This window comes from Hemicordylus capensis, chromosome 1 (genome assembly GCF_027244095.1).
Source record: "Hemicordylus capensis ecotype Gifberg chromosome 1, rHemCap1.1.pri, whole genome shotgun sequence".
NCBI lineage: Eukaryota > Metazoa > Chordata > Lepidosauria > Squamata > Cordylidae > Hemicordylus > Hemicordylus capensis.
The window spans coordinates 264,589,360-264,603,003 of record NC_069657.1 but is presented as its reverse complement, the minus strand read 5'-3'; the positions used below and the strand labels follow the sequence as shown (position 1 = coordinate 264,603,003).

Genomic DNA, 13,644 nt, shown 5'->3' with positions numbered 1-13,644 from the left:
GGAACTCTTCAGTAATACTGGTGCTATACCAGTGCATGAGTACTCCATTAGTCAGGATGTCATTCACAGTCATTAAGTTGGCTAGAATGCCCATTGATAGAGCAGCTCTACCACACTATCACTAATGCACACAAATAGTGAGGAAGTTCAGAAACAAACTTGGGTTCTCCTATGCACACTTACTTGGGAGTAAATCACAAAGAAATCAATAGAACACTTTTCTGAATAAGAAAGCACAGAATTGGGCTACATTTGCATGGGTCCCAAGGCATGGTAAGATATAGCCACTTGACTGACGGTAAGCATATATAGGTCTGGTCAATGACCACTAAAAAAGATCACTAAAATGGGATATAACTCTATCAGAATTGAGTAACTCTGCTTCAGGGAATGAGACAATTCATGCCTACAGTTTCTACAACATTGTTCTAGCCACACTAAACTTAGCATACTATGACCATTAACGTCTTAAACTTAATTGATTTTGGTGGATGGATCAAACTGACACAGGAGAATGTGTACAAATTTGAATAAAAAGCTTGTATTTCTTCCCTACCTAACTAAATTAGTTGTTATCAAAACATCAACATCTATACTGGCTCCTTAGTTTGGGAGGAAACTTAAATGCATTGGGAGAAAGTGTGGATGTGGAGCATTAATTAATGCTGAACTTCTTGACACCTTCCAAGTATTTTCCACACTCACTTAGAATGAAGTGTGTGAACACCACAGCACAAAGTGCATTTCCGATTCTTTAGACAACAGTAATCTGTTAGCAAAATCCTGGTGTTGCCAATGAAATGGGCTGGGTTTGGGGTGTGTGGAGGGCTGGTGGGGTGGTGGGGTGGGGTGGAGGGCTGGGTTCACCCAGCCAATGACTAGCCTGCATGGCTCAAATTAAAGTCATGGTGAGAGAGGAGGAGACAGCACAGCAGGGCAGGAAGTGAAAAAGAAAGAGTGCATGGCCAATTCTGTATCTGCCTGCCCGGCCCCCAGCCCCTGCCCCCAGCCCCAGCCTCACTAGCTGCACCTGGCTGGTCATGGGGTCCCCCCCCCCACTGATCTTGCCTGCTCCCTGTGACCCAGATATGGGTCTTTGAAGACTGTGCAATCCTTAGGGACCCATTTCCAGGTCACAGGGATTGCTTCCAGGGGTGGAGAAGATCAACAAAGCCCAAGCGCACATGCTGCCTTAGTGCAGAAGGTGGCAGCAGTGTGGAAGCCATGGTGCTTCATTAGGATGGCAGCCTGTAGGTTTAGAGGACCGTTTTACTACTGATCAAAGAGAGTCAGGGAGATTCCAGATAGCATGCAAATTGATCTAGATGATGATGATGATGATGATGATGATGATGAATTCAATTTCTATACCGCCCTTCCAAAAATGGCTCATGGCGGTTTACACAGAGAAATAATAAATAAATAAGATGGATCCCTGTCCCCAAAGGGCTCACAAACTAAAAAGAAACATAAGACAGACACCAGCAACAGGCACTGGAGGTCCTGTGCTGGGGGTGGAGAGGGCCAGTTACTCTCCCCCTGCTAAATAAAGAGAATCACCATGTTAAAAAGGTGCTTCCTTGTCAAGTTAGTTATGATGGCATAACTAAGTATGCAAGGAAGAGTTGGGTTTGTTACCTTATATTGACTCGGCATCAGACCCACCATCCTAGGGGTCATTCCACAGGTGCCACCACAAAAAGGCCCTCCCTAGAGAGGCATTGTTACCCGGAGAAGGTATATGTAACTTCACTCTGATAACCGATATCACTCACAGCTTGCCTAGCTCCAATTGGTCTGTAGCACTGCAAGAGTAATGCTGTGTTGAAATGTTTCTGTTAATACATGTTTGCATAAATATACCTGTTTTCTGTTCTTACATTCTTGTGAGTTCAGTTGCTCTTTGTGCCCTCAAGAACCCAAGTGTCAAAAATACTGTGTGTGTCATGGTGTGTGTGTGTAGGGGGATGGGGGGGGGTAGTGGGGGGGGGGCTCTAGCTCTAAAGGCCCTTAGGTCCAGGCTCCAAAATTACCTAAGTGCACCTCTGGCTGTGTACCAAAGTGAGAGATTTTCAGATTTAAAAAGAAGTGGGACCAATACTGAGAGGTGTGTGTGTGTGTGTGTGTGTGTGTGTGAGAGAGAGAGAGAGAGAGAGAGAGAGAGAGAGAGAGAGAGAGAGAGAGAGAGAGAGAGAGAACACCAGAGGGAAGCTTGAGGAGACAGAGGGAAAGCTTGAGGAGTAGTTCCTCACTTTTTTGGTGGGGGAGGAAAAACAGTGTTTTTGGTGGGGAGATAATATGTTTTGGGGGGATTCAGTAAAATGAGAGGGGAATGTCTTAAATACTTAGGGGCGATCTGCACCCCTTCAGTCCCCCCTCCCCTGCAATCAGTTCCTTGCCCCTCTGACCCCAGCCATTAAGAATCAAGCCAGCTGGCCTCTTAATCTGCATAGCTCCATTTTGGGTTCTCATTCATGGTCACTCCAAGTGCGATAAAATGTTGGAAACTCACTTTTATATAGAGGGATGTTGACATTTTGCCACTCTGCTCATTACCATGCATTATGAATAATTCTTCACAGAAATGTCAGTGAGTTCATAGATATTTCCTATAACAAAACCTTTCTATCGTTAGAAGCGGCTCTTTCCTCAGTAATAGTAGATGTTCTAAAGTAAACTTTGGTTTTGAAGTAACATATTCTGGTATATTTCACATTCGTACGCTGTTTTGTTGTCATTGTCAAGTTATATTTTTTTGTTCTTGCTTTGCTGCTCTTTTTAAAAAGCTTTTACCTCAGAAGTGGCAGCAGAGGGCACTAAAGACTGCTGCCAGGTTTTATAAGCTCTTTCTTATACAGCAGCCTTTTGTTGAACCATGAAAAGCAGAGGTCTTGGCATTTTAGTTTCTTAGCAGGCATAGATCAAAAGTAATGATTTGATTACAAATAACATCCTTAGTCCATCTCTTAGAGTTGTCAAAATGGGGAAAGACTTCTATATGTCGCTCTCTGCTCCTTGGACCGAATGCCAGGATTCAACTGAGATAGATAACGATATCTAGGAGGAGTTCATCTCATTCACAGCTCATGAGTGCACTGTTGCTCCAAGTGATGGCTTCCATGCACAAATGAACCATCACAACTTAATTACCAGCTACCAGTACAGAATGTTCATGTTGCCTTATGTCACCTCAAGCACAATGCTGATTATCACCAAAATAAATCCATGTATTCAGCTTTCAGGCATCAAGTGATTAGGAATCAAATGGTATGTGTAAATCAGCCCTAGGTAAACAGAATTAAAGAATATAGGAAGAGTCTGGCTCTATCCAGGATCCATCTAGACCAGCAGCCTGTTTCCAACCAGAAGTAATATGAAACAAGTGAAAGGGTCTCCCACAGTATTTACTCCCAGCAACTGGTATTCAGGATACTACACTGTGTCTCTGGAGGTTTCATTTAGCTATTGTGGCTTACTACTATTGATAGACCTATCCCCTGTGAATTTGTCTAATCTCCCTTTGGTGCCATCTATAAGAACATAAGGTGCATAGAGCAGCAGTTTTCTCGAGATGATGGGCAACTTCAAATCATCAGGCTTTCATCTGGGGAAAATGTTTCTGCTTTCGAGAGTGGTAAAGTGTTTGATTGCAGATAACTGTAGTGCTTATTTCATTCCACAAGTGGTAACTGAGACCACATCTCAAGAGCTGCATTTACATGTAGGATTTTTTCTGCTATGTAGCACAATGATGGCAAAATAGAAAGAACTGCCATTATAAATGCAGCTAGTAGTGACAGCCTGGATGTTACACTCACTCAAACTATTAGCAACCAAATGTTTTGAAGTTTCCAGCCCAGAGGTAAATGAGACATTGTGATGTGCAAGACAAACCATTTATGATCTGTGACTGTTACCAGTGTAGGAGGGGAAAGAAAAGACCTCTCACTGACTCTACTTGCTCAAGGCTAGTGAAGCAAGGGGCAAAAGGCCGGGGTATGTCTTTAGTCCACTAATTAAAAATCTGCTCTCTGAAACCTATAGTGGTTTGCACAATATTGCGTAAATCCACCATTGCAGTATCCAGTCCAGCAGGCCAATGCTGGTGCGAGTCAATAGCTTTGCTTATGCGTCTTTAGAGTCATATCTTGTAATCAGTTAATCCGGTTCCTTTGGAACATTGTTTATGTATTTATTGTATTATTATAAAAAAGAAGAGATAATGCAGTGAGTCGATAGCTATAGATGTCCATGTCTCAGTCTCTCAGAATATAAGACATATTTTATAACACAATCAATATAGTTACATTAGTAGCAGGCAAATTGAAATATCCTGCCCAAGCGGCAAGGACAATAAGTAAAATCGTATCTATATATTCTATAGATGTCTGTATTGACTACAAACACCTTTGATATGAAAACCCACTTGCTTTGTGGTAACAGTGAAATGTTATCCGTGGAAGGCCACTGACAGCAGCCTGCGATCTTCTCTCTCAGCCAGTTCTCTTCCATCACTTGCCATGCATTGCCTCCCTCACTTCTCGAGCTGTTCTAGAACCCTTCCATCACAGTACTGGGTTGCTTGTTTGAAGATTCACATCCCAGCCTTCCCCATATAGATTGAAGGTGGCTGTATTAAATGTGGTGAGTGCAACATGTTACCCAAGAACACTTCTTCCTCTCCCAGTTTTTTGTGCACCTGGAGCATTGGAAGAAAAGATGTTCTCATGAGTCTTCATATACTCAGCTCAGCCAAATAAAGATAACTCAACACACATGTGTTGCTGTTTCTAAGGGCTCAGATTGTGGGACTGCACACATACAAAACCGAGACAATATTAGCTGTTATAAAACTGGAGCATTTGTATGCCAGTGACAAGGGGAGATAAGCTAGATGATTAGAGAGAAAACCACCACATTGCCAGGCATGCAGGGAGGTTGTGTCAGGGCTGCTGGAGTCAGCAGGGCCTGACACCAGTGTGCACATCACTATGGATCTGTGGACCAGCTATAGTGGGGTGCATACTGCTTTCCTGTCCCTCCAGCTGAGGGCAAGGGAGGGAGGGAACATCTGCTGGTGGTGGCGTGGCCAGCCCCTCCCATGCAGCAAAGCCCAGGTGGCCTGTGCCTGATGTGGAGCCGGTGGACACTGACCACATGGCAGATGAGCCGCTGGTGGTCATCGAATGCCAAGTGGAGGAATGGCCGTCTGGGCAGCCAAACCTTTGCTGAGGGTTCCTGGTCTCCGACAATGGTGCCAACATGTTGAGGGCAGCCTGTCAGCTGCACTTTGTGTCCATCCGTTGTATGGCACATGCTCTCATCTGGCCTTGACGGATGCGCTTGGCCTTTAGGAGGCGAAGGCCAGACAATGCCCTCCCCTCTGAAGGTCCTGCTGCTGCCACAGCTGCTCTTATGGAGAAGTGCCACAAGATAGCCCCCCATGTCCACCGGAGTGAAAAGGCTAAGCAGATGCTCAGGGAGAGGCAGCATGAGCTCTGCCTACCTGAACACCTGACCCCTCCGGATGTTTTGACCTGGTGGAACTCCACCTTTCTTTTGCTCCAGCACCTGCAGGGGCAAGAAGTGGCTATCCACTAGAGATGTGCACAAATTGGTTTTTTCAATTTGATTTGTGCCCAAATTGAATCACCCCGATTTGTTTTGTGTTCAAATCTGACCCCTCCCCCGCCAAATCACCCCAGAACTGGTTTGGATTGGATTTGATTTGGTTCAGATTCAGATCGATTTGGACCACTTATAAAGGTCCTAGGGGCACCATATTTGGGTGGTGGCTAGGCCCCTAAAGGTGCCACCTACCACCCAAATTTCAAGGTAGTGGAGCACTTGGTTGATTTTTAATGGGGGTTTTTATTTTGTACTAATTTTGTATACTTCAGCCATAGGAAATAATGGGGATTTGAAGTTGCCCTATCCTAAACCTAACATGGATCCCCAACTTGCTTCATTCATTCATTCATTTTAAAAGCTAAGCTCTAGCCCTTGTAGAAGTAGAGTTATGGAGCAAAATATGTGGTCACTATTTTTCAAGTGTTTTGATTATTTGGTGTATAACTTTTCCTCATAATGAATCCCTATGAGGATTCATTGCACACCTTCATTTCTTCTGTTCATTTTGACTGTCATTGGACAGTGCCAAATGTCAACTGCCATGTGTCAAACACACACACACACACACACACACAAACACACACACACACGCCTACTTAGTTTATTTTTTAGGAATTTTTGAAGTGTTTAGATTCTTTGGTGTCTTCATTACACACCTTCATTTATTCTGTTCATTTTGACCCCACTGCTTTGTGGGTGGGGAATTAGTAGCATCCCATGTGCCAACTACGGCCTCAAACCACAAGCCACTGGATACTCAGTTAATATTTTAGGAATTTTTGAGGTGTTTAGACTCTTTGGTGTGTGATTAATCCTCATAGGGATTCATTATGAGGAAAGGTTATTAGACACCAAAGAGTCTAAACACTTAGAAAAAAATCCTAGAACATAAACTGAGTAGTACTCCACTGCCTTGTGTTTGGGCAGGGGGTGTAGTTGGCATATGGCAGTTGTCTACCACAAGACCAGCTCTCCTCTCTGGTATTCCTCTCAGGTACAAAATTGATTTGTACCCGAATCAATTTGCACATCCCTACTATCCACACCCTGGCAAGGAGGTGTGACTTGTGAGTATGTGTCCAGTCCAACATGGACTGGAAACTCATTTCCAAGGTTGTCTTGACACTCATGCCATTCCTTGTCACCATGAACAGCTTGTGTGCGAAGACAGCAACAATGAGCAAGGCTGTGCCCGCTGCTCTTCTCCTGAAGAAGTCGATGGGTGACCTCCAGACTTTGCTGACCACTAGGGCACTAGGGAAGCATGCACCCTGGCAGATCAGCTGAGGACTGGAGTGGAGTGGCTCAGCAACACTTTGGGTCAATTGGCAGAGCATGTTTTTGCCTGCCTCTGACCCAGCGATGAAAGGCAATGCTGTCACTCCTGACAAGGTGACAGGATCTCCTGATTCAAGAAGTTAGGCAGGCCGAGGAAAGGAGGCTCGTCTGAACCAGGAGGAGAGTGCTGGAGCGCCTACTTCTAGTGCATGTTCTACCCCCAGCAACAGCATCACTGCCACTTCCCAGGCCAGCAGCGGTGTGGTGTCCCTTGCAGCACCAATGCAGCCAGCAGTTCCACCCAGATGATTCAAATGGGGGTGCCTTGATGCCTTGCCAGGTTATGGGAGGAGCCCACTGAGCCCTGTGGCACTGCAGAGCAGTCTGTTCTGCAGTACCTGCAGGAGTTGGTGGCAGAACTGGATATGGAACCGGTCCAGTTTGGGCCAATGCATTGCCAAGTGTGGCCGGACTTGGCAGCAGTGGCCAGTCGGCTTCTCTTATGCCCACCAATCAGCGTCCAGAGCAAGAGAGTGTTCTCCATGACCAAGGACAGGGTGGCACCTCATCGTTTGCTCTTGAATGCTGGCTTGGTGGAGCAGCTGGTCTTCCTGTAGGCCAATCTACACCTGCTAGGCTATCCTGAGCTGGACATGGAGGGTGAGTGACTCGTGGTCACCTCCACCCACTGCAACACCACTGTTAGCTTGCCCCACCCTGGCCAACCCCCAAATCAGATGTGTCACAGTCTGCCTGTTACTGCTGCACACACACACACACACACACACACACACACACACACACACACACCCCATTGCCATGGTCCAGGATGATGATGGACTGGTGCCCTGAGGCCCAGCACCAATCAGAAGCAGTGGTGGAGCAGGCAGGCAGGATTGATTTTGTGTGTTACTGTTAATGTTTTGTCCAAACAGCACAGTCACACATGCACAGACACACAAGTAGGTAGACTGGTGTTGTGACATGTGTCAGGCAGGCAGGCTGTCAGCTGGGGTCCAGCCAATCTGAGGCCATGGCTTATTATCCAGACATGAAGAGAAGAAAGAAGAGTTCTTCTCAAGCAAGTTTGTGTTTGTTTGTTTTTTCAATACTGATTATAATATGCTTGTTGTGCTACTGCTTGTTGATTTAACCAACTGGATTTGCTGAACCCAGGTGGGAAAAGGCAGAACTTGGGTGCCTGCCTGCCTGCCTGCCTGCCTGCATGCCTGCCTGTTGTTGTGGTTTGGTGGTCTGTTGTGAGATGGTGTTGTGGTGAGAAATAGACAGTGACAGATCAGCTCTCTCTACTGTGTATAATATTTTCTTGGTGATTGCTATGAGATGAGCTCCATGTCTGTTCCTGAGACTAACTTGTGCTTCACTCAGTGCACTGGTCTGCTCTGCAATCTGCATTGCAAAATGTGCTCAGTCAAAATGTGGCTGAAGAGGACATTTTTCTAGTTGAGCTTGTTGCTATGCTTACTAAGTGTGCATGATGCTGCTGCTGCTGCAATTGAATCATAATTGTGTGTTAGTTTGTGAGAGAGCAATTTGCACCAATATTGCAACGCAGGCACCTGGCACTGTGGCTGGTGGTGTATTCTGCGTCAGTTATGCTTTTTTGGACTGTTTGAAATGCGCCGTGTGTTCTGTGTTGGGAGGGACAGATTGAGATAATTCCCTTTTTGTTTTGTTTTTCAAAACCTGTGTGGCAGTGTGTTGTTTCACCCATAGGAATAATGGGGAACTCAAACCACCCCATTATTCCCCATGGGTAGCTCCTAGGGACACCAAAGAACATTGAGTGGTAGGGCATGATGGGTGCTACCTACCACTCAACCCACAAAACAATCAGGCAATCAGGCTATCTTTAATGATTTTTTTTCTAGGTCAGTAGGACAACCCTAGGGTTAAGGGTGTGCACGGAACCATTTCCCACTATTTGATTTGAATTTGAACTGGACCATAGGTTTGCGAATTGGTTTGGTTGAACTGACTGACTGCTCTGGTCCATTCAACAAACCAACTTGAACTGGTTCCACACACACCCTACGCACACCCCTACTTACTGGAAGGAAGGATACCTGGACTATCTGGACTTCCAAAAAGCTTTCGACAAAGTTCCTTATCAAAGACTCCTGAGGAAACTTAGTAGTCATGGGACGAATAACTCCAACTTCAAGTATGAGCTGATGGGATCTGAGCTGTCAGGGACTGACCAGGAGAGGGATCTTGGGGTCGTGGTGGACGGCTCATTGAAAATGTCGACTTGATGTGCGGAGGCTGTGAAAAAGGCCAATTCCATGCTAGGGATCATTAGGAAGGGGGTTGAAAATAAGACTGCTAATATTATAACGCCCTTATACAAAACTATGGTGTGGCCACAACTGGAGTACTGCGTACAATTCTAGTCACCACATCTGAAAAAGGACATTGTAGAACTGGAAACGGTACAGAAAAGGGCAACCAAGATGATCAGGGGCCTAGAGCACCTTTCTCATGAGGCAAGGCTACAACACCTGGGGCTATTTAGTTTAGAAAAAAGACGACTGCGGGGAGACATGATAGAGGTCTATAAAATCATGCATGGTGTGGAGAAAGTAGATAGAAAGAAATTCTTCTCCCTCTCACATAACACTAGAACCAGGGGTCATCCCATGAAATTGATTGCTAGGAAATTTAGGACCAACATACGGAGGTACTTTTTCACACAACGATGATCTCCAATTGGGAAATGACAAAGGAATTGTGACTCTGTTGGTCCTTTTGGACCTCTCAACAGCTTTTGATACTATCGACCATAGTATCCTTCTGGAGCATCTGAGGGGGTTGAGGGTGGGAGGCACTGCTTTGCAGTGGTTCCACTCTTACCTCTCGGGTAGATTCCAGATGGTGTCTCTCGGGGACTGTTGTTCTTCAAAATCTGAACTTTTGTATGGTGTCCCTCAGGGCTCCATATTGTCTCCGACGCTGTTTAACATCTACGTGAAACCGCTGGGAGAGATCATCAGGAGATTTGGTGCAGGATGCTATCAGTATGCTGATGACACCCAAATCTATTTCTCCATGTCGGCATCACCATGTCAGCATAACCTCCCTAAATGCCTGCCTGGAGTGAGTGATGGGCTGGATGAGGGGTAACAAACCGAGGCTTAATCCAGATAAGATGGAGGTACATTGTGTGGGGCCAGAACTCATGAGATGATTTTGATCTGCCTGTTCTGGATAGGGTCACACTTCCCCAGAAGGAACAGGTACGCAGTCTGGGGGTGCTTCTGGACACAAAACCCTCTCTGGTGTCCCAGGTTGAGGCAGTGGCCAGAGGTGCTTTTTATCAGCTTCGGCTCATACTCCAGCTGCATCAATTTCTTGAGTTAAATGACCTCAGAACAGTAGTACATCTGCTGGTCACCTCCAGACTTGACTACTGTAATGCGCTCTATGTGGGGCTGCTTTTGTACATAGTCTGGAACCTGCAGTTAGTCCAGAATGCGGCAACCAGGTTAGTCTCTGGGTCATCTCAGAGAGACCATATCACTCCTATCTTAAAAGATCTATACTGGCTGCCAATAAGTTTCAGGGCAAAGTACAAGGTTTTGGTTATCACCTATGAAGCCCTAAACAGCTTGGGCCCTGGGTATTTAAGAGAATCCCTTCTTTGCTACAACCACACCACCCATTGAGATCATCTGGAGAGGTTTGTCTGCAGTTGCCACCAGCTTGTCTGGTGGCTACTCGGGGACAGGCCTTCTCCATTGCTACCCTGAGGCTTTGGAACACACTCCCTGCTGAAATAAGAGCCTCCCCATCTCTTACAACTTTTTAAAAGGCAGTCAAGATGCATTTGTTCACCCAGGCTTTTAATTAGATACTGATTTAATTGTGTTTTAATAGTTTTAACTTTTTACATTTTAATTTTTGAAATGTTTTAATCTTTTATTGGTAGTTTTTATTTTCATGTAAACTGCCCAGAGAACTTGCGTTTTTGGCGGTATAAAAATATGTTAGATAGATAGATAGATAGAATAATCAACTTGTGGAATTCTCTGCCACGAGATGTGGTGACAGCCAACAACCTGGGTGGCTTTAAGAGGGGTTTGAATAACTTCATGGAGGAGAGGTCTATCATTGGCTACTAGTCGGAGGGCTATAGGCCACCTCCAGCCTCAAAGGCAGAATATCAGTTGCTGGGGAGTAACAGCAGGAGGGAGGGCATGCCCTCAACTCGTGGCTGTAGGCTTCCAGTGGTATCTGGTGGGCCACTGTGTGAAACAGGATGCTGGACTAGATGGGCCTTGGGCCTGATCCAGCAGGGCTATTCTTATGTGTTCTTAACATCAGTACTGCAAAGAGCCTTTTGAAGAGGATGAAGAAATATTACTTTTTTGTTAAAGCTTGGTTAGTTTTGTGGAGAATCACATTCCCTCTCTCTCTCTCTCTCTCTCTCTCTCTCTCTCTCTCTCTCTCTTAAGATTCCAAACAGTGCCTCAAAAAACCAGCAACATGAAAACCTCAATGAAAACCTCAATGCCCTGAAACTGACAATAGGCATGTTAGAGTTTGTCAAGAATGAGATCTTCTAAAAACAACTGAAAAGCATTATGTCATGAAGCAAAAAACATGGCTAAAGATCTTGAAATTGCCATTCCCAGCCTGGCAGTATCAAAAAATCACTATGACAGTGTTATAACCTGTAGATCACAAAGAACAAAGAAAATATTCTCCAAGCTGGCACAGTGGGATAGTCATCTCTACAAGCTATTCCTAAGAGCAGTCAAAAATACATAAAAATTGATTTCTGCTTTCCTGTGTTAGACAGAATTCTTGTTGAACTCACCAGATTATTCACCTCTAACACTAATTTGCTCTTCGGACCTCACAGGGGTCTTGGAAAGTAGAGAACTGAGAAAAAGCAGAGAGCAGAGACTATTGCTGTATCCATCTGGAAAACTGGAGACTACTATTACTGGCTTATTTACAAATGCACGTCATCAGAAGCCACCACACTTGTGATAGATTTGTTCATTCTGAATGGGGAGCACACTGAGTCCTTCAGCCATAAGTAATGACATCTCATTTGGCTTCTATTCACTTAGTACTGCTGTTTTCAAAATTAGGTTCCAACCTAGCTATTGTGCAGGCCCAACTCAAGCTCCTCTAGAACCTGAGGCATCATGGCAAACTGCAGCCCACATCCTTACCCCAACTCCTTCTACACCTGATCTCTCTCCGTTAAATCTCCATCACCTCAAGCCAATCTTTCTCCATCTGCCCCCTACCCCTGGTGCACATGCATCTCCTCCATTTCCCAGCCCACTTGTGCACCAGTAAAAAAACTGGTTAGCCTCTTTCCTCTCTCATTTGCTGCAGAGAGGAGAGAGGCTATTCAGCCCCTACCGCTGTGCTAGCCAGCCGGAAAGAGGTAGCATGGCAGGCGGGCAGCAGGCAAGAGTGGTGACAATGGCCAGTAGGAGGGTGGCAGGAGTGGTGGCAGAAGTGGCAAGAAGCAGCAAGTGGGAGGAGGGGAGGGGTCAAGCTGTGAGTGACAGGTGAGGGGTAATCGGCAGCCCCTCTTCCCAAGGTGGCCCATGTTCTTGGAACACGTTTGCCCAATTAGAGTCTGGAACCATCTGCCAATGCAGGCACATGACCAGTAAGGCAACCTACAGTGTACAGTCTTCCAGTTCGCACCGTTAGGCTGCTGAGGCATGTGAACTGTTGATAACTTATTATAGGTCAATATTTTGCCTAGAACATGTTTAACTAAACCAGGGCTGCACAACTTCAGCCTTCCAGCTGTTATTTATTATTATTATTATTATTATTTTATATTTATATCCCACTCTTCCTCCAAGGAGCCCAGAGCGGTGTACTACATAGTTGTGTTTCTCCTCACAACAACCCTGTGAAGTAGGTTAGGCTGAGAGAGAAGTGACTGGCCCAGAGTCACCCAGCTAGTTTCATGGCTGAATGGGGATTTGAACTCGGGTCTCCCTGGTCCTAGTCCAGCACTGTAACCACTATACCACGCTGGCTCTCTGTTGTTGAACAACTACCATCATCCCTGCCTATTGGCCACAGTGCCTGGGGTTGATGGGAGTTGTAGTCCAACAGCAGCCAAAGGGCCAAATTTCCTCAGCTCTGAACAACACACACACACACACACCCTCTTGGCATTTAAATCAATGGAAAAGCAGTGATTGCAGAGTCAATTAAAAGAGCACAGCTGCACCATTTCAGTCCTCCAACTATTGTTGGACTACAATTCCAATCATCCCTTCCAGAGTGGCCAATAGTCAGGGATAATGGGAGCTGTAGTCCAACTTCCGCAGGAGAGCACACAAAAGGAGGAGTAGACCCTTCAGCAATGGGAGGCTTCCCAAACTACCCTTGGTATGAGAGTGTTACAGACAAGTCCCTCTTTTCATCTGCAAAATTGTAGAGGGTACAAACTGAGTGTCACCATCATAGTCCTAAGGAATCAAAACTTGGCCTATTCTGTGGGCTCAGTTGTCTCAAGTGTTATTATGTTTGCTTGTTCCACCAATCTGTATGCAACACCACAGCTTACCCAAAGATAAACTGCAGGAATCCTGGCTTTACATGTATCTAAGGCTCCTTGTTACTGGGAGAACGATCAGCCGTGTCAGGCAAGGGGCATCCATTTTAATTATGGAGAGAGGCTTTTCTATCCATTATTTACTGTATGCGGAAAACAATAAAATCTCTTTC

The 13,644-nt window shown here is 45.4% G+C and overlaps 1 long non-coding RNA gene across 2 annotated transcripts in view; it reads right to left on the bottom strand.

The window, feature by feature from the left end:
* Nucleotides 1-4,264: 4,264 nt before the first annotated feature.
* The window catches only part of LOC128340874 (uncharacterized), a 51,830-nt gene continuing 42,450 nt past the window's right edge, over nt 4,265-13,644 (bottom strand). For both annotated transcript variants that reach the window (XR_008314052.1, XR_008314053.1), the window contains exon 4: nt 4,265-4,699. This is a non-coding gene — a long non-coding RNA (uncharacterized LOC128340874). The remainder of the gene's footprint in view (nt 4,700-13,644) is intronic.